The sequence below is a fragment of the Equus quagga genome, chromosome 3, assembly GCF_021613505.1.
Source record: "Equus quagga isolate Etosha38 chromosome 3, UCLA_HA_Equagga_1.0, whole genome shotgun sequence".
NCBI classification, from domain to species: Eukaryota; Metazoa; Chordata; class Mammalia; order Perissodactyla; family Equidae; genus Equus; species Equus quagga.
Window position 1 is genome coordinate 113,946,409 of NC_060269.1, and position 20,386 is coordinate 113,966,794.

The following is a 20,386-nucleotide window of genomic DNA, read 5'->3' on the forward strand; positions in this document are numbered from 1 at the left end:
GCAGTAAGGGCCTTATATAAGGTCCTACGGGTTTCCCCTTGCTGAGAGAATCTGTGTTTGCTCCAATATCTTTTATTTAGTTTCATGTATCCAAATCTACATGAGAACTTTCTTAGGGATAATTTTACTTGCATTTGCTTGAGATTAATTACAGAAAAGATAAGATATTTAACATCTGATTCAGGAATATACAGCCTTGAAAATTGATTCATGTATGACACCTCCAAAAGATAACATGTAGACTTCGATACCACAGGGCTGATACACTGGACTGAACATTCCCATTATAAAATTACCTTTACAGTTGTTACATATTTTCATGTTTGGGAAATCTAACTTGGGAGATTGCTCCAAAAATCACGTGGTCACTGGTCTTTGCTCTGTGAATATGGCAAAGGCCACTGATGCAGGGCAGTAAAAGCAGAGTCAGTGTGACGTGGTAGTCTGGGAGTCAGGATTGGGGAACCTCAGTCTTGTTTCTGCCACATGTGTGTTTTGTCCCTTCATCTCCGCAAGCCCTATTTTCTCATTTGTAAAATGAAGGATTTGGATCAAATGACTTAAAGGTCCTTGACCGGAAAAGAATGAAGTTGGGTCCCCTACCTCACACCACATACAAAAGTTAACTCAAAATGGATCAACCACATAAATATAAGAGGTAAAACCATAAACATTTTAGAAGAAAACATAGGAATAAATCTTCATGACCTTGCATTTGACAATGATTTTTAAAACATGACACCAAAAGTATAAGTGACAACAACAAAATAGGTAAATTTGACTTTATTAAAATTAATAACTTTTGTGCATCAAAGGACATTATCAGGAAAGTAGAAAGACACCTACAGAATGGGAAAAAGTATTTACAAATCATATATTTGATAAGAGCTTAGTATTTAGACTATGTAAAGAACAAATAGAACTCAACAAAAATAAGCCAATAATCCAATTCAAAAATGGGCAAAGCACATGGATAGTCATTTCTTCAAAGAAGATTTACAATTGGCCAATAAGCATGTGAAAAGATGCTCAATGTGATTAGTCATTAGGAAAATGCAAATCAAAACCATGATGAAATACCACTTCACACCTACTAGGATGGCTATAATAATAATTTAAAGAACAAAAGCAAGTGTAGTGAGAATGTAGAGAAATTGGAATGCTTGTACATTGGTGGTAGGATGTAAAATGGTTCTCCTGCTATGGAAAACAGTTTGGCAGTTCCTCAAAAAGCTAAACAGAGAATTACCATGTCACTCAGCAACTCCACTCCTAGATACACAGCCAAAAGCAGTGGAGACCAGTAGTACTCAAATATATGTATACACGTGTTCACAGCAGCATTATCCACAACAGCCAAAAGGTGGAAACAACCAAAACGTCCATCAAGGGATATTCATCCCTTAACAACAAATAAGTGTACATGAATACAATGGAATACCATGAATAAACAAATTGTGGTGTATGCATACAATGGAATATTATTCAGCCATAAAAAGGAATAAAGTACCTACACATGCTACAACATGAATGAACCTCAAAAACATTATGCTAAGTGAAAGAAGCAGACACAAAAGGTCACATATTGTGTCATTCCACTTATTTGAAATATCCAGAATAGGCAAATCCATGAAGAGAGAAAGCAGATTGTTGGTTGCCAAGAACTTGGGGGAGGGGATAAGGCAGAATAACTGCTTAATGGGTATGGAGTTTCCTTTTGGGGTGATGAAAATGCTTTGATACTAGGTAGGGGTGGTGGTTGCATGCTATTGTGAATGTACTAAATGCCACTGAACTGTTCATTTTAAGATGGTTAATTTCATATTATGTGAATTTCATCTCAATTTGAAAAAACATCTTTGATAGCTCTGAAATTCTATGAATGTGACCAAAATAATAAAGCCATGAATAGGTTGTAAGATGAAGATGGGAAATGCATAAATTTTTATTTACATATTTATTACATAAAACCAACAATAGCACAACTCTGAAAAACCCAGGGACCCCCTAACCTAGACCATGAACTTTCAGCAGTGGGAAATCTGCTTCAGTCAATGTCCTAACACTTACATTCACACTGGGACAGTTTGGCTTATGTTTTGAGGCAATAAGTAAAGGCAAGAAGTAGAGTCTTTATGTCTATAATTGACTGTAAATCACATGCAATGGAGAAATTTAAAAATAACCAACTATCTTTTATGGCTGCCCATCTAGACAGGCATGGAAAACAATATGCTCTATTCAAGGCATCAAAGAAATATCATCAAAAGTGTGTAAATGACCTTAGGTTTATTAATTTTTTTAAGGCTATTCATGGTGTTCGCAGAGTAAGCATTTATTGCTTGTGACAACCCCTCAGGGCAGCTGCCACGGTCCTGACACTTTAGCATGCTTGTTACTTCCTTCTTGTGTCCTAAATTTCAAGATGATGGAAATGGAGGTTTGGAAGCTAAGAATAGTGCCATCTCATTGGCAGGAGCTGGAAGGAATCATGCCCACGGAAAAGCCATCCACAAGGGAAACAGGGAGAGAACCGGACAGGAGGGACCCCAGTGATAATACCACAGGAAAGCAGGGACAATGAAAGCATGTGAGTGCAAAATCCAGCAGGAGATTAAAAAAAAAAAAAGAGAGGGAGAAAATATACAAGTTAAGAAAAGGGGATCTGAATGAGAGCCTGATTGTCAGCAGAGAGTGAACTGTCAAAAACTCGCCAGGAATATAGCAGGGTTCATACCATTTAACTTGGTAATGTCACCTCTGCGGATCTATCTTAAGGAAATGATCCTATTGAGAATATGTCCTTTAATTTGAGACAACCTAACTTCAGCAGTGTAGGAAGGAATAATTAAATGAAATATTGACCACAGCCTTGGCCAAATAGCCATTACAAATGGTGTGGTCACGGAGCTCATAACAATATGGGAAATTTTTGTGTTATAATTGTGCAATAATATATTTCTTCTTTTTACAAAAGTGAAGTATATTCGTTGCACAGAACACAAATAATAACATCAAAAGTAAAATAATTTATAATCCCACATCTAGAGATAACCAGAGTTGTACTTTGGTATAATTCCTCCCAATCTTTTTAACGTAAGTATGTGTATACATGCATATTTATAAAAATGGGTTTCATGCTATACATACCAATTCAATTAGTTTAACGTAACTAAAACAGGTGAAAAAAGTTGCAAAATCATATATGTATGTGCCATGATGACTGTCTTTGTATGGTGGACTGTCGAAAGTTTCCCCCACTCTTATTCCTCAGCAGTTTTGATATTTGTCTGCTTCCTTAATAGAAGTGATTCCTGGTTCTCTAAGGCTGGAAATGGTGGGAGGACTGGGAAGAGATTTGGGAAGGGATGGATGGCTGACTCCCATCCTGAGATTCTCTGTTCAGTGCCAGCCAGTATGATGGAGCCTTGACGTTACTGCAGGAGCTGGCAGCTTCCTTATTCCCAATGGCTTCAGGGGGATCCATGCAGGGTGGCATCTCTGCAGCGGTCCCCAGACTGAAGACTAGGAAACTATGCCTTTCTCAACTTGGATTGTTTCATTGCAAGTCTTTTCTGATTATCCCAAAACTTTACTAAAGCCTCATTTTAATGTCCCAGTCACCCTCCCACCCTTACTGCCTCTACCTCCTCCACAGTCACACACACACACACACACACACACACACACACACCCCAGTTCTCCCTCTACTGGCAACTCTGAAGATCGGGATTTGCTTTTACTTAAGAAGCAGCTAGTTTCCTTGAAGAGTATGTATTACTTTTACAGTGGGAAAAATAATAAACTTTGTCTGATGGATAAATAAACCTGGCGGTAGATATTTCTTAGGCTCGTACTAAGGGTTTCACCAATGCTATTGAGAGTTTCCAGCGTCTGGAAAGAATTGCGCCCCCTCCCAGGCTTCATGCTTATCCTGGGTCCCTAGGCCCCAGAAAGGGGGCATGACCAAGATCCGGGCCAGCCAGGCATGTTGTGGCAGCCCCATCACTCGCTGCTTCCATTTTGCTGAATTCTGTCTCATTGCTAACAAGTCTGCACAGAGAGAGCAGCCAGGCCCCAAATGGTTATTTTATCAGGGAGGAATTAGCCTTGTTCCCCGACCCCAGAATGAGCGTATTTGAGGATTATTATTATTCTGCTCCTTGACCTTCTGTCCTTCAGTCTAAATAATCCCAGTTCTTTCAACCTCTTTATCGTAAGCTTTATTGTTTCCAACCCTTTAATATCCTCACAATTCTTCTCGGAACCTCTCCCGGTCCTCCTCTTCCCTCTTTAATTACAGGGCTCAAACACAATATTCTAGGAAGCGCTCTAACAGTGCTCAGTCAAATGGAAAGCTTATCTCAAGATTCCTACATGCTGGGGTTTATGCAGCCGTCCCAGGGTCAAGCAATGCTGTCTTTTTAAGCAACTGCTTAAAAATGCCTTGTGCACAGTTTACTGTCTGCTGGGAGCAGAAGCCTGTGGGGCTCGGCATGGTGCACGGGCCCTCAGGGTGGCACAGCACGACCAGCCACGCTGGCAGCCAGCACCTGAGTGCACAGAGGAGGGGGCACTTGGCAGGGTTCGGCTCTGGGAGCCTGGGCCCCTCCTTGAGAACATTCACCTCTTCAGAAGCATCCTCTCCCACCAAACAGACTGTCTCCTAAACTTCCAGAATAAGAAAGAATACACCGTCATCCTCTATACTTTGCCTAAAACTCTGTCATGTCATGTCAATGTGTGTTACATTCAGGAATTTGCATTTTAAACTCTCACTTCTAATCTCAGGATGAGAGACTTTGTTCAATGTTGAGAGAATCTCAAACGATTGCAAGTGAGTGGGCTCTCTATCTCTCGGCTGTGTGTGTATGAATTTATCATCCTTCCTTCTTCTTGCCTCTGAGCTCATTGGTCAGACTGCTGCTGATGGTAACCTCTTTTTGTCATGTTACCATATCTAGGGGGACTGAGACAGAAAGGTGACAGAGAGGAGGCTTTGATCTGACTCTCTCTCCCTCCCTCCTTCCCTCTCTCCATTCCTTCCTTCCAATCATTCAACGAGAATCTGTTGAACACCTGTTGTGCCCCTTCCAGATTCTCAGCCTGGTTCTGAGGTTAAAATAATGAAAAAAACAGAGCCTCTACCCCTAACCGCCTTGTAATTTGGTATGAGGAGCCAGCCACATGAAGAAAGGAATGTGAGGGAGTGTTTTGGCTGTGCTCCGGATGTTGCGTGACACTAGGAAGAGTGCTCAGTTCTACCTGGGAGCACAGAGGGCACTGGGAAAGGCTTCTTCCGGGGGCTGGTGGTTTTCTTCGGCTATGAATCCACATTCCACCCCCCACCCCCACCCCGCACCAGCCTCCTGTCCCAAAGCCTCCCGAGATGCAAGCCAGACAATTTTCCTTCCTCCTGAGCCAGTTCTGTCTCTGCTCTCCTGTCCCCTCCAGGGCAGCTAGGTCACAGTAGCCCAGAGGTTTTGTTTTAACTTCCTCCTGACACCGAACTTGTGAAGCCCTCAAGTGTATGAAGGATATATGAGCATATGCACGTGTGTGTTGTGTGAGTGTTTTCTATGGGACAAAGTACTAGAAATCTCCTTCCTGTGACGTGGTGGGAGAGTTGGGGAACTCTGGCCATTGAAAACCAGGATCTCTGTTTTTTTCTGTGCAGTGCAATAGCAAGTATAAATCAACCACGTCTTTGTCTACTCATCTTGTGCTTTCTTATTACTTTTTACAGTAACTTATTATTTTAATTAATGTTTAAGTAAACTACTATTTCCTCTCTATACCTCTCCTGACGTCACTTCTGACTCCAGATGTGTAGGTTTTTCCACAGCAAGCAATTCTCTAATTCTTGGTGGACATGAACTGGGTGTCATACATTTAACTGACACTAACCAGCCAGGGAGCGCAGACCCCACAGGTTAAGGGCTTGGTCTCCCTAGACTTCAGATGCCAGGCACAAATCCAGACTGTCATCCGTGCTTCTGACCGACCGGCTATGAATCCAGGGATCCCACAACCTCCTCCTTGCGTTTGATAATTTGCTGGAATGGCTCACAGAAGTCAGGAAAAACAGTAGTTACTATATTATCGGTTTATTAGAAAAGGATACAACGCAGAAACTACTGGATGGAAGAGATGCACAGGGCAAAGTGTGGGGAAGGGGCACAGAACTTCCATGCCCCTCCGGGTGTGCCACCATCCCAGCACCTCCATGTGTTCCCAAACCTAGAAGCTCTCTGAATTCCATTGTTTAGGGGTTTTGTGAAGGTTCCGTTATGTGAGCATTGATGCGGGGTCAGTGAGCCGAGGAGTCGAAAGAAAGATTTCTTGGACTCTCAAGATCTGGTGGTAGTGCTCTTTTATTTAGAGAATAGTGTGGAATAGCATGGGGACAGGACCCATGGGCAGTCAGAGCTGCTGCTGCTGGCATGGGGACAGGACCCAAGGGCAGTCAGGCTGCTGCGTGGGGACAGGGCCCATGGGCAGGAGGAGCGGCTGCTGCTGCCCCCACTACTGCTGCAAACATGGCTGGAGAGTAAGGCTAAATTTAAGGCATAGGTATGTGAGCTATCTCTTTACAAGACAAAGGAAAGAACATGGAAAAAAGTTAAAATGGTATCAGTGCAGGTGGGGTCTGGCCATTGGGTGGTCCCACAACTTTTAGATAAAAATCAAATGGGATTAAGTAAAGGCCAGAAGCCACCACCCTAAATCAGTTACATGAGGTTGCCAGACAGTAACCAATTTAAGTTCTTGCCTTTGGCATTGATTAAGAGTTTCTAGAGATAAGGCCATCCCCCTTCTTCCTGGCACAGAGAGGAGGCATCTTAACATATAGAGGTTTCCCTTACAAATGTAAATGTTTCCCAACAAAGGGCAAGCAAACTCTGCTCCTCGGAGCCTGCTTCTCATCTGCAATTTTAAAAGTAACCAGCCTAGAAATCCTCATCAGGCATGATTGATTAAACCCCTTGCCATTGGTGATGGAACTCAATCTCTAGCCCCTCTCCCCTCCAGGGTCAGGGGTTGGGGTTGAAAGTTCCAACCCCCTAATTGCCCTGTTGGTTCCTCTGGCAACCAGCCCCGAACTGAGGCTGTCCAGGAACCCCCAGCCACCTGACATCTCATTAGCATACAAAGAAACACTTATCACTTAGGAGACTGCAAGGGTTTTAGGAGCTGTGTGCCAGGAAAGGGGTGGGGGAAGGCAGAGACCGAATATGTCTTTCTTATTACGTCACAATATTATTTTTATATTTGAAGCTTATCTTGAATATTAGACTGTAAGGCTCTTGAGAGGAAGAACTAAGCCTTATACATCTGGATATAACACCTAGCTCTTAGCATATATTCAATAAATGTTTGTTAAATGAATAACTGCCTTACTCAAAACAAGTATTTTGTAAATGCTTGTTGAATGAGTAAATGAATATATGCAGATGGGTCTCTTGTAAGTTTGATTTGGTTACAACAGTAAACTCTACACCATTGTTTCAGGGCGAGGGTGGTACCAGCCCTAGGAGGCATTTGGACCCAAGTGAGGTCTCTTTAGTTGTCATAATGATGGAGGGAGCACTACTGGCAATGCATGTGACAGTCCCACACACATCTCACTGCAGACAAGCAAGCAGGTGACCCTTTCTACTTGTGAATCCCCACACTAACTTGGTCGTATTTGTGAACACAGGGCACGCTTCGCCTCCTTAAATGTATGCTCATTGTTCTAGGAATGTAACATCCGTATGAAGCAAGGGATGATTGTTCTTGATTGTTTGGGAACTCGAACAAGAACTGCTCACCATTTGGGGAAAATATGTCAGCAATGGAAATACCCCTCATGGTATGCAAATTGCCAAAACATCTCAGCTGAAGCTGTCAGCGTTTGCGATCGCACATTCATCGTACTTCTGCATAAAGACACCAGCACCCGGTGATTTCATTGCCTCTTGGTGTGGTCGTGCCTAAGCATTTGTGGACTGAAATGCATGTTACTTTATTGTAAATTACTTTCCTTTTATTTCTCTCCTTTATATTTCAGTTAGGGTGTTATATTGATTTTTCAAGAAATTATGTGTAAGAGTGGTTATTTTAGCCATATATTTTATTTCAAGATAATAAAGGAGGAGCTACACACTATTTGTATTAAAAACAGACTCTAGTCAGCTATAGACTGGATGTGTGTGCCCCGCCCCCATGCATGTGTTGAAGCCTAATCCCCAGTGTGACAGTGTTAGGAGGTAGGGCCTCTAGGAGACCATTAGGTCATGAGGGTGGAGCCCTCACAATGGGATTAGTGTCCTTATAGAAGAAGCTCCAGGGAGATCCCTCTCCCCTTGCACCACGTGAGGGCACAGAGGAAGGCAGCTGTCTATGAACTATGGATCGGACCCTCATCAGACACTGAATCTGCCAGTGCCTTGATCTTGGACTCCCAGCCTCCAGACTGTGAGAAATAAATGCCTGTGGTTTGTAAGCCACTCAGTTCACGGTATTCTGTTACAGCTGTCTGCACTGACTAAGACAGCATCTGAGCAGGTTGAGATCTATTATGTCTTTGCACTACTTTGCTGCTTTTTTATTTATTTATTTATTTTGAGGACGATTAGCCCTGAGATAACTGCTGCCAATCCTCCTCTTTTTGCTGAGGAAGACTGGCCCTGAGCTAACATCCATGCCCATCTTCCTCTACTTTATATGTGGGATGCCTACCACAGCATGGCTTGCCAAGCGGTGCCATGTCCGCACCCGGGATCCAAACCAGCGAACCCCGGGCTGCAGAAGCGGAACGTGCACACTTAACCGCTGCGCCACCAGCCTGGCCCCTTCGCTGCTTTTACCACCTTTTTTTCTGCCCACAACCTCAAAAAATCAGAGGGAGATTTGTTGGCCACCCATTAGATCCTTGTCCCCTTTACAATTCCTGAGCAGTCCCTCCCACCTTATTCAGGTGGGTGTGGTGCTTCCTCCTCAGGTGTCTGCCAAGGGGACCTCCTGACAAAGCCTCCTTTCTCAGAGCTTAGCCGTTCCTCTTTGTCTGGGGCACTGCATTTCTGCCAGATGAACGGTGAAACTCAAACCCGGTAATGAAGCTGGGACGAGCTGGCTTGAGGGAGGAGGTCGACTAAGGTCAGAGAAGTTGTCAGGAAACATAGGTTTATTATCTCAGCTCCCTTGAGCAGCTTTTGGTCATATCCTGGTCTTTCAGTCAAAGGCAGGTCTGCACAGCGACTGGCACATACAGTGTCTTTGTATGGATTAGAAAACCGTGCCCCTTCAAGGGCAGACAACTGCTGGAAGGCTCCTCCTCCCCTCAGCAGGTGCAGCTGAACCTCGATCAGAGCCAGGATGGGTCTCAGGCCCACTCACCCCGGTTTGGGCCTTTGGTTTACTTTTGGTGAATGATGACCATTTGAGATTGGGTTGGGACATGAGTGGCTACCCGGGGTCTGGGCTCCACAGAATTAATGGCCATGAGCCCCTTTCTGTTCAAGCTCCAGAAATCTTCGGAACCTGTGTGTACTTTCACTTTGGGGTGTGAATAGAGGGAAGATCTGGGGCAAGAGTTCATTGGGTGCGGCGTCATCAGGAAAACAGAGCCACATTCTTTCCTTTATGATGATATTGAAGGGGTGCCAAGCGGCTTCTGTTCCTAACGTGTCTCTCACAGGCCTCCATGCTGGTTAAGAGGCAGGTCGCCCGATCTGAAGCTCAGTTCTATCACTCAGTACCTCTGAACCATGGCGAGTTTCTGATCTTACCCAAGCCTCACTCTCCTGATCTGTAAAAATGGGTTGATAACAAGAGTTCTTCATAGAATTATGACGAGAATGAAACAAGATAATCTGTGTAGATCCCTCAGCACAAAATCTGGGACAGAATGTGTCAATAGCCGATAGCTGCTATTAGCATTATTATGGTTATTATTACCTGGCATGCCATTTCCACTTTTGGAACCACTTTTCCAGGTCAAACAGCAAAGTATTCTCTCAGCATGCAAGAGTGAGCATTATCATGGACGTGGGAGCTGAGCTGTCTGGCTTCAAATCCCCGTTCCCTGACTTACTAGTTGGGGAATTGGGAAAGTTACTTAAACTTTTAATACCTGTGTTTCCACACTTGTGAAATAGGGATAATGGTAATACCTATTTACCTAGTGGGGTTGTTATGCCAATTAAATGAGTTAATATTTGTACAGGGTTTAGAACAGTACAGGACACACAACAAGCACTATATACATTTATATATAAGTTTATAAATCTATAAATCAACCAATATATAAATAACTGCAAACAAATGTCTTTATTGCCACACTTCCTAAGTTGTATTAAATCGTGTTTACATGTCCTCTACTAGACTGGGGTCTCTTAAGAGGCAGGACCATTTCTTATCCACATTGGATCGCCCTTGTTGTAGCAGAGTGGCTGGCTCTCTCGATATGCCAAGGCTTGAAGTAGAGGAATTAGCAGGAGCAACAGGGCTTCCTTGCCCTTCCTGGTCACACCTGAGGCTACTGACAGGCCAAGAGAGACTGTCTGGCTACCCACTGATGCTGCTAAATGAACAAAGACGTCTGTGGTCTTTGGGGCTGCCCGTCTGGCACCTTGCAGGAAAGTGAAACCAAGTGTGAAACACACCTGTTCTCTCTGGCCTTTTAACTGGCAGGGATTTAATTGCCAAGGGGCAGGAGATCCAGGCTTTGAAAAAGTCAAGGGATTAATTGCGCGTTAATGGATGGATGGATAGGGGTTATGGGGCCGCCCCGGCAGGAAGGAGAGCGGGGAGCAGTTGCGTATTCTGGCCTCTTGGCCTCTTTATTTCTCACTGCTGTATGCCTTGTCAGAAGCCAGATGGCCCAGACTGAGAGGAAAACAAATTCACTCTGGGAAGAGAAACCTGAGAGCACGTTTCTAGAGAGCAACGACCCTCAAAGGCGTTTCCAAACTCTGGAGTTGTCCTTTGTTGCCCACATTTCAAAAAGTGAATTTTCAACCTCGAGCCAAGGCATTCAAGGCCTTTTAGGATTTGAGGGTTTCAGCCCCATCCCCTCTCTCCAACCAAAGTCCTCTCTCTCCTCCAAATCTGAGAGTGCGTTTTGGCCTCTGCACTGTCGCTATTACTTCTGCGCAGAATACCCTCTTCCACTACTTTGGTCGAAAAGTTACCCATTCTTTAGGGCCCCACTCAAATGCCATCTCTGTCAAGGGGTCTCTAAGATCCCCTTAACTTGGACCATTTTAAGACTCTCCTAATCCTGTGTACTTTTCCACCTCCCTTCCTATCAAAGATATTAAAATGCACATTAAGTACAATGTTTTTGGGGTAAAATTTTAAAACACCACTTTGCTTATCAAATTATTTATTATTTTAAAAACATTTAATTTACAATTGGCTGTGATTTTTCAACCAATCATTGTTTATCCTTGAGAATTCTAGTAAGGTAAGGCAATCTACTCTATAGATTATTTTCAATCTATAATAACATTTTATGAATATTAAACTTAACCATTATTGAAGACAATTAATAAATACTTATTAATTTTTGTTTTACAGGTTTTTCTTTACATATTGGCCTGCCAATGCTTTTTTTTCTTTACAGGTTCCACATCTCCATAGGTTTTTGGAGGGACTTTGGGAAGTCCTTGGCTAGCCTATAACTCCTGAAGGGGGAAGAGGCCTGCCACCAGCAGATGTGGTCTCTTTCAGCAAACGGGGTCTCTTTCTCCTACCATCTGAACCTCTCGTGCAGTACTGATTTTTATCAAATTCTGCCCTTGATTCAACATGTAGCTTCCTGCTGAATACAGAGGTACTCAGGACATGGTCACAACCAACCAAAAAGATGCCACAGTTATGAACTTGTAGGCACCGAATAATATGCTATGGAAACATAGATATCAAACATGTCAAATTATAAGGAGAAATTTACAAATTCATCATAATAGTTGTAGATTTTTATACACTAGTAGTTTAGGAGTACGCAAATTGGAAAAGATACAGAAGACTTGAATAACACAATTATAAGCTTGATACAAATATCTATAAAACCCTGCACTTAACAATGAGACTATACATTATTCATAAGCACACACAGAGCAGGGTCTCCAGAAGGTGTCATACTCTAGTGGGGTTGTCCTCTGATTGAGCAGCACAAATGGATGAGGGATCCACTCTGCTAAACGTGGTGAGAATGGCTGAGGGCAGCTGTCACCAGTGGTGTCTGGAAAGGTTTTCCATAGTGGACTTGAAGAAATTCACTTTTCAAGGTAGTGAGGGAGGAAAGACACTCCAGTATGTGGAACCAGCTTATATAGAGACAGAAAAACAGCCCCCGAAGAGGAAAGAGCAAGTACTTCTATGTGACTAGAGTAGAGGGATGTTGAGGAAAGACCCCGGAAATGTGAGCAGAGGCCACAGTAGAGAAGGCCTTATGAGACAGACCCAAGAGTATAAATTTTACCCCAGAGTGTAGCAGTTTCCAAACTGTAGCTGTTCAGACATGGCCACCAGGATTTTTGCCATATCCATTCACCGACTGCATTTTTTAAACAATGTTCTTCAAGTCAACCAACTCTAAAACCCAAGTATATTTATTTTTTAAAGAAATTATATATCACCACTGTAACGAACAACCATTATCTTGTGGTTAATAGAAGTTAACTATAAAAATGAATACAATGAAAGCAAAATAAGATTACTACATTCTAGTTAGGTATTACGGACTGTGGTGAGCATCCCACATCCCCTCTCCCCAGTAAAACCATAAACTTTTAATATGCTACCACTCATGGGTTATTATTCATATCGAAAACCAGAGATTAATGTAAAGGAAGAAATCTGTAATGGCAGAATCACTGGGCCCCCAGAGTAGCTCATTTATTGTGATCACATAGGTAAGCCTTCTTTTCACCAAATGGTTGTGTATGTGTTAGGCACGTTACACGCCTATCTCAGTCCACAGAATAAGGTGGAATAAATACCCTCTTGATCGACAGGGTTGTGGTGAGGATTTAAGGAGTCAAGGTAGCAGAAGTTCTTTGAATCATAGCCCAATGTTTACTGAGTGCTTATTATAGACAAGGCACTCTGTTAAAGGTTTTACGTGCATTATTTTATTTAATCCTCATAGCAGCCCTACAAAGTACATACTTCTATAGTTACCATTTACAGATAATGAGGCAAAGACTCAGAGAGGTTAAATAACATGCCCAGGGTGGCACAACCAGCAAGTCAGAGCTAGAACTTTAACTCAAAACTTCCCGCCTCTAAACTTCTCAATATTAGTTCTAATAACACCTTTTTTTTGTTTGAGGAAGATCAGCCCTGAGCTAACATCTGCTGTCAATCCTCCTCTTTTTGCTGAGGAAGCCTGGCCCTTAGCTACCATCCATGCCCATCTTCCTCTACTTTATACATGGGACGCCTGCCACAGCATGGCTTGATGAGCAGTTCCATGTCTGCGCCCGGGATCCGAACCGGCAAACCCCGGGCTGCCAAAGCGGAACGTGCGAACTTAACCACTGCGGCACCGGGCTGGCCCCCTAATAACACCTTTTATTTGAATAGTTTGTTTTCCTCTTCCCAGAGGCTTTTCCTTTTCCCCACATTCCATTTAGATGTAGGGGACTAGTGGTACTAATATTACCAGGGAGAAAGTAGGGGGAAACCATATACCCAAACCTGATGACCGCTAGTTGGCTCAATAATTATTTCAGACTTTTACTCAGTTTACTAAGTTGTCAAGTCACCTCCATTCAGTCAGGAACAAGGGACCTTCAATCAATTCAGGCAAAAAAATCTTCCCATTAAACAGCTGAAACTGTCTGCCTCCTTGCTTTGAAGATGGTCTGTTTTCATCTAATGAACCTCAAGAAGTATTTGGCTTCTCGAGTTCTTTTCCTTGCATTAGATGCTAGAAATCTCAAGGTGAAACTGTGGCATTCCGTCGACAAATAGTTTGTGCACTGACCTTGCTGCCAGTTTTCTCTTATTTTCTAACATTATTGACCCCTTGGCCTGATTGTCACCTATTTATTTACTTAAGTTCTTTTTTTTAAATTTAAAATTAAGGTTTAAAGTCTATGAAGGTGTTTTTACGAGACCATATTATTAAGACTCCGACAGAAGCCTGGACAAGTCATATGTGTAAATGTGTCACTCATTGTAGGTTAACTCTCATTTCCATTTTAACAAACGTTTCTGGATCCAAGTTCACAATTCCACAGAAATGTTGGGGATTGTTGTTGGAGCTAAATGCCTTCCTCCTTGGAAAGCCCCCAGTTTTCCTTTTCCTTTATTTTCATTAAATCTGAGAGTTTGGGGTATTTGAAAAGTATATGATTAACTTCCTCCATTTCAATTATTTTGTAGTATATTTTTCTAAGCTAACAAACTCTTTTGAGAAGGTGGAATCTAAATATGGCAATTACTTCATTAACAAAATGACTAGCCCACGTCTATTTCCCAGCTCCCTCAATCATTTCCTGGATTGGCCTCCAGCCGCAAGTGTGCACAATGCCTAAAAAACACCTTCATTTTGTTTTTCTGAACCACCAAAGTGAATAATTTGTTACCAGTATGAGCAATGAAAACGCCCAATAAGGTCTAGGCTGTTGGTCCCTTTTATGTCTATGGGCGTTTTCTGAGACCTTGGTTGGACACTTGTTAAATTTCTCTAACAGAGGCTTGCCTGGGAAGGGCCAGGGGCAGGACCCCACAGGCAGAGGACCAAAGAAGCGTGGGAGCCTCCAACCCATGGGCTGGAAGCAGAGGCTCCTAGCTGGACCGGATCCCATTCCTTTTCTTTCTTTCTTTTTTTTTTTTTTTTTGAGGAAGATTAGCCTTGAGCTAACATCTGCTGCCAATCCCCCTCTTTTTGCTGAGAAAGGTTGGCCCTGAGCTAACATTCGTGCCCATCTTCCTCTACTTTATATGTGGGACGCCTGCCACAGCTTGGCTTGACGAGTGATCTGTAGCTCCTCACTCCAGATCCTAACCAGTGAACCCCGGGCCCCCGAAGTAGAATGTGCGAACTTAACTGCTGCACCACAGGGCTGGCCCTGGGATCCCATTCCTGTGTGCAAAGGGCAGAGCCACCCAGCAGGCTCCAGAGCAGGGCTTGGAGCTCAGCCTGTCCCTGTACAATGAGGCACAGGATTTCTACTTGACCTAAGGAGTCAGCTGTGTTGCACCTCTCCATAGGTGGGAGAGCTCCCCTGCAAACACGCAAGGTACACCAGAGCTATTATCATTTTTTATTTTTTAAACACCAAGGGGATTTGGGTCTGTTCACCAGTGACGGCTGACGCTGTTAAATTAGCGGTCTGTGTGTGGGGCCCAGTATCTGCCTGGGTCTTCCAGGAAAGGCATGTCCCAGGGCCTGTAGGAGAGAGACTCCTCCTGAGCTTCCACACTCAGCAGTGCGTCTCTCCCAGGCAGGAAAGGACCTGGCCAGGCAGAAGGTGGCCATCAGCCGGCTCCCTGATGCAGCATCTCCAGGTCCACGGGAACTGTGAAATCAGGCTTCCCCGAGACCACCTTTCGTGGTCCAAGGCCACATCTTTGACCTGAGTGAAGGTGATGTGACCTGGGCTTGCATCATGGCCTCTGATATAAGGGCCTTTTCTCAGTGGTCTTTTTCTGTTTCCCTTTCAAATGTCCTCCTTTGCCGTATCTGGCTGATGGGGATTAAAGACAAGTATTTGGGCTTATTATACATTGTTTCTAATGCTGGAAAACAGCACTATCACACTTTTCAGATCCTCTTATGCAGAGGTTCTCAAACTTTCTGGTCTCAGGACCCTTCCATACATAATGGGGACACAAAAGAGCTTTTGTTGATATGTACTAATTTGTGTTGCTATGTCTATGAGCATTTGCTATTTTAGAAATTTAAAATGAAAAATTTAAAAATACTTATGGATCTATTTAGGAATAACAATAATGAACATATTGTATGTTAACAAATAAGTTTTTTATTAAAATATTTATTTTCAAAAACTAAAAAAATGTAATGAGAAGAGTCACAGTTTTTGCAAATTTCTAATATCTGGCTTAACAAATCTTTTTTTAAGATTTGTTAAGCCAGCTAGAGTCTCATATTTGCTTCTTCATTCAGTCTGTTGTGATAGCACATGTCATGTAGTTTCTAGAAAATTCCATTGTGTATGCTCATAACAAAATGAGAGTGAAAAAGGCAAATAATACATTAGTATTATTATGAAAATAGCTTTGACTCTGTAAATCCCCTGAAAAGGTCTTGGTACCCCTCCCAGGGTTCTAGGGCCAAACTTTGAGAACCACTGCTTTACTGTGTACCATCCTTTCTCTAACACACACAAGAGTTACAGGAAATAAGCCCTTTGGAACATTTAATTTTATTGACCCATCCATTTTTGCTTTTTTTTTGTTTTTGAGGAAGATTAGCCCTGAGCTAACTGCTGCCAATCCTCCTCTTTTTGCTGAGGAAGACTGGCCCTGAGCTAACATGCAGGCACATCTTTCTCCACTTTATACGTGGGACACCTACCACAGCATGGCGTGCCAAGAGGTGCCATGTCCACACCCGGCATCTGAACCAGCGAACCCCGGGCTGCTGAAACGGAACGTGCACACTTAACCGCTGTGCCACCGGGCTGGCCCCTGACCCATCCATTTTTGAATAGCCCAGAGGATCCAATTTATCCAAATCCTAGCATTCCATTCAATTCTTTCATCTCAAACTCATTTCTCCCAAGGTCCACCTTCCTAACTTTGAGATATCTGACTTATGCCCTCAAGGACTCAGGCCTTCCAACACACAAATGACTCACTTTCTTAGTTCTTGTTCTAAACTCCTGGGAAATAACTGTCATTGGTTCACCTTAGGCCATTCCACTCTGGTGAAAGATGGGGGTGAGGATTCAGGCATATGATTGGTCTTGTTTGAGGCAGATGACCCTCTCTGAACTGAACAACAGAGGCCATGGTGTTAGGGTGACATGAAATCACGATTCAGTAGGGAGCATGTGGAAGTTGTTTGAGATTTGAGTCATCAGGCGGCAGTGTGTGTGTGAAGTATGTGTAAGTGTGTGTGCTTTGTATGAGAGAAGGATAAAGAGAAGTGAGGTGAAGCTGGAATGTCCGGGTGAAAGATTTATTAAACTTCCCTCATCGTTCTCTCTTATTGCCAGCTCTGTTGCTCCATTTTTCTAGACTCAGCAACAAGGATGCCTGCATTCCCCTCATTCATTTAAACACTGATCTCTCTTCCTGGCAGGATGGGGAGCTGAGGCATACCCTTTGGACAGTCAGTGTTCCCCCTTGACCTATTCAGACCCTAACTGAGAGGTTTTTCCTCTGGGGCTTCAAAGAGCATTCAGCCAGTAACATCCTGTTGATGGTAGCTATATATTTCAAGGAAAGGAGTTCCTGGAATTCATAAATGCAAAGAGCAAAACAAAGCAGGGGCCATAGTCTTTAGCATCCCCCCCACCCCGGGGGTTTCAAGAGTGCCCAGGGACTTTGCTGTTGTCAGTCAATCTTTCCCTGCCATCTGTGCCTTTTGTTTATAATGCAGTTGATTAAAATCTGCTTTATTTATCCTAGCTGTTTCAAGTTCAATAATAAGGGGAAATTAGCTGCAGGACTTCCACGATAGTTATTTGGGTAAAGCTTCACTGGCCAGAACCTGAGAAGAGTGTTTCGTGCTGTGTCCGCACTGCCGCCTGCTCTGTGTTCCCACTTAAAGCTTGCGGGCAGCATCTTTATGTGTGGCAGGGGCCTCTGGCAACTGAGCCTGGACTCAAGATCATATGCAAATATTGCACAACTCAGAGGACTAAATGAAGCCAGTTACCCCCTAGCAAACCTTAGCGTGAATCAGTGAAATGAAGGAATTAAAATAATGCTTTCATATTAGTATAGCGCATATGAATTGATGTCTCCCAAACCACTTCAGGGGTGCATTAGCAATGACTGTCGCCAAGGTTTACTGGCCCTCCTCTCAGCCAGGCAGGTAGGTAGTGGGAAGTAGGTACTGCCACTGTTATCACCCCATGGGGAAACTGAGGCCTGGAGAGGTCAAGTAGCTTGCCCAAAGGTAACTTAATTAGTAAGTCATAAATTAAGAACTTGCTTCCAAGCTATCTGACGCCACTGCTTGACAAGTTACCCATTATCTGTGCTGAGAAGTAGCTGGGATGTTCACGTTGTGATATTTCACTGTAGCGTAAGTGACCGATTAGGGATTGTCTTCCCTCCCTCCGCATCCCTCCCTGCCCCACACCCTCCCACTCTTATTAGAAGATAAGCTCCATGAGGGCAGGAACTTTGACTCTTTTTCACTGTAGAATCCCCCTGCCTGGACGCATAGGGGCGCTCAAAAAATGCCTACGATGAATGAGTGAATGAACAAATGAATGGAATTGCTGCATGGTATACTAATTTCTGATTTATGGGGGTTTGTCTGGAGGACCTGAGAGCAGCTACAGCCTCTCATTTCCCTCACCCTTCCCAGCAGAAAGCAGGATTTCCATTACAGAGAAAAACTCCAGCTTGGTATTGATGCTAATTTTTTCCCATACAAATAAATACCTTTCATTATCTCACAAATATTTGCTGAGTTCCTGTAGGTTCTGTGTCAGATGCTGAGGATAAAAGGTGAACAAGGCTTAGTCCTTGATCTCACAGAACTTACGGTCCACTAGGGGACGGTACAGAAGCGAACAGGCAACTACAGTTTAACATGATGAGTGTTTGGATGGGCAGGCTCCTGTGCTCTGGAAGGTGTGCCGAGGAGAGCACCCAACCAGAGGCAGGGGTGTGAAGAGTCGGCGATCTGGGAAAGCTTCCTGGAAGAAGTGACATGAAGATAAGTAGGAGTTGAGCAGGTGAATTATTCAATCATGGGTTAAATAAAAAATTCCTTTTTTTTTTTGGATGAGGAAGATTGGCTCTGAGCTAACATCTGTTGCCAATCTTTCTCTTTCTGCTTGAGGAAGATTGCTGTTGAGCTAACATCTGTGCCAGTCTTCCTCTATTTTGCATGTGGGACGCTGTCACAGTGGGGTTTGATGAGCCGTGTGTAGGTCTGTGCCTGGGATCTGAATCCACGAACCCCGGGCTGCCAAAGTGGAGTGCACAAATGTAACCACTATACCACTTGGCCGGCCCCCAAAATTACAGTTTTAAAACTACAATTTTTCACCTTTGAGGAAGAATATATCTGTGCTGTGTTTTGGGTGTTCCCTCTCAACAACTTCCTAGTAATTAAACGGCATCTCCATCTATTATTAGAATGGAGTCAGGAATGAGGACATCCTGATAGTCATGCATTTGTACCAGCCTGCTACTGAACAGGTCTGTAGTGCCTTTTTGTTCACAAAGGTGAGGGGTTGGCACCCCCTCACAATGGCCCCATTGTCAGAATTGCTCTTGGATGTAAGTATGATAAACACATCCAGGATGGCTGGACCCTGGCCTCAGGGTGGGGCAGAGCATGCTGGGAAGGGGAGATCCCAGCAGCTGACAGACAAGAGGAGGAGGAAGAGGGAGTCCAGGGAGGTGACAGGGTGTGTCTGCTGCTCTGGTGGTGGGTGATGGATACAGATGGGAGCCCGCAGGCCCAGCTTACAGGGACTGGAGTGGATGGGGACCTGGCTGAGCTGCTGGCGCGTGGAGTTAAGTGGGACTTGAAGGCACTGGTCTTGGGCATCAAGAGCACATCTCTTGGAAGGGCTGGGAGAAGGGGCTGCTATGTGCTTTGTCTAGGCTGTTCCCTGCCCAAAGGTACCTGGCCTAGAGTTGGATACGGGCTGAAATCCAGCCCACTCTCCACTCTCTATGCTGGGGGCCTGTGAGGCTGCATGTACCCACAAGGGGCGCCTTTCTCTAATTTGCACAAAGGCACCCTATAGGCTAGCAGAGTCCTGTAGATGGACCGTGTCAGTGATTTACAGAACAAAAAGGGGCCCATTTCTAGAAAGGAATGAGGTGCAGCTTAGGATGGGGTAAGAAGGAAGAAGGCAAGAACCCAGACCCTGGAGCCCAAGTAAAGCCATGGTTTGGCTCACTACTTAATCCCAGCACCTAGACCAGGGCCTGGCAAATAGTTCAATAAATATTCGTTGAATGAATGAATGAATGACTATCCAAATCAGCATTAAGGCTCAGGGACTGGGAGTGAGGGCACTCACAGATGGTGGTGAAGGAACCCCACCTGCCATGGGCAGAAAGCCAAGTAAGCTTCAGTCCTCCGGTCTCTGCAGCCGGCGGAGCCGGACACACAGTGGGGCTGGTTATGCGGCTCTGCCCATCAGCGACAGGCCTGGGCTTGGCCCTCATTATTCTGGAGATTCTCACTGCCTGAGGTATTGCAGGAGAGTGTCATGGTTTA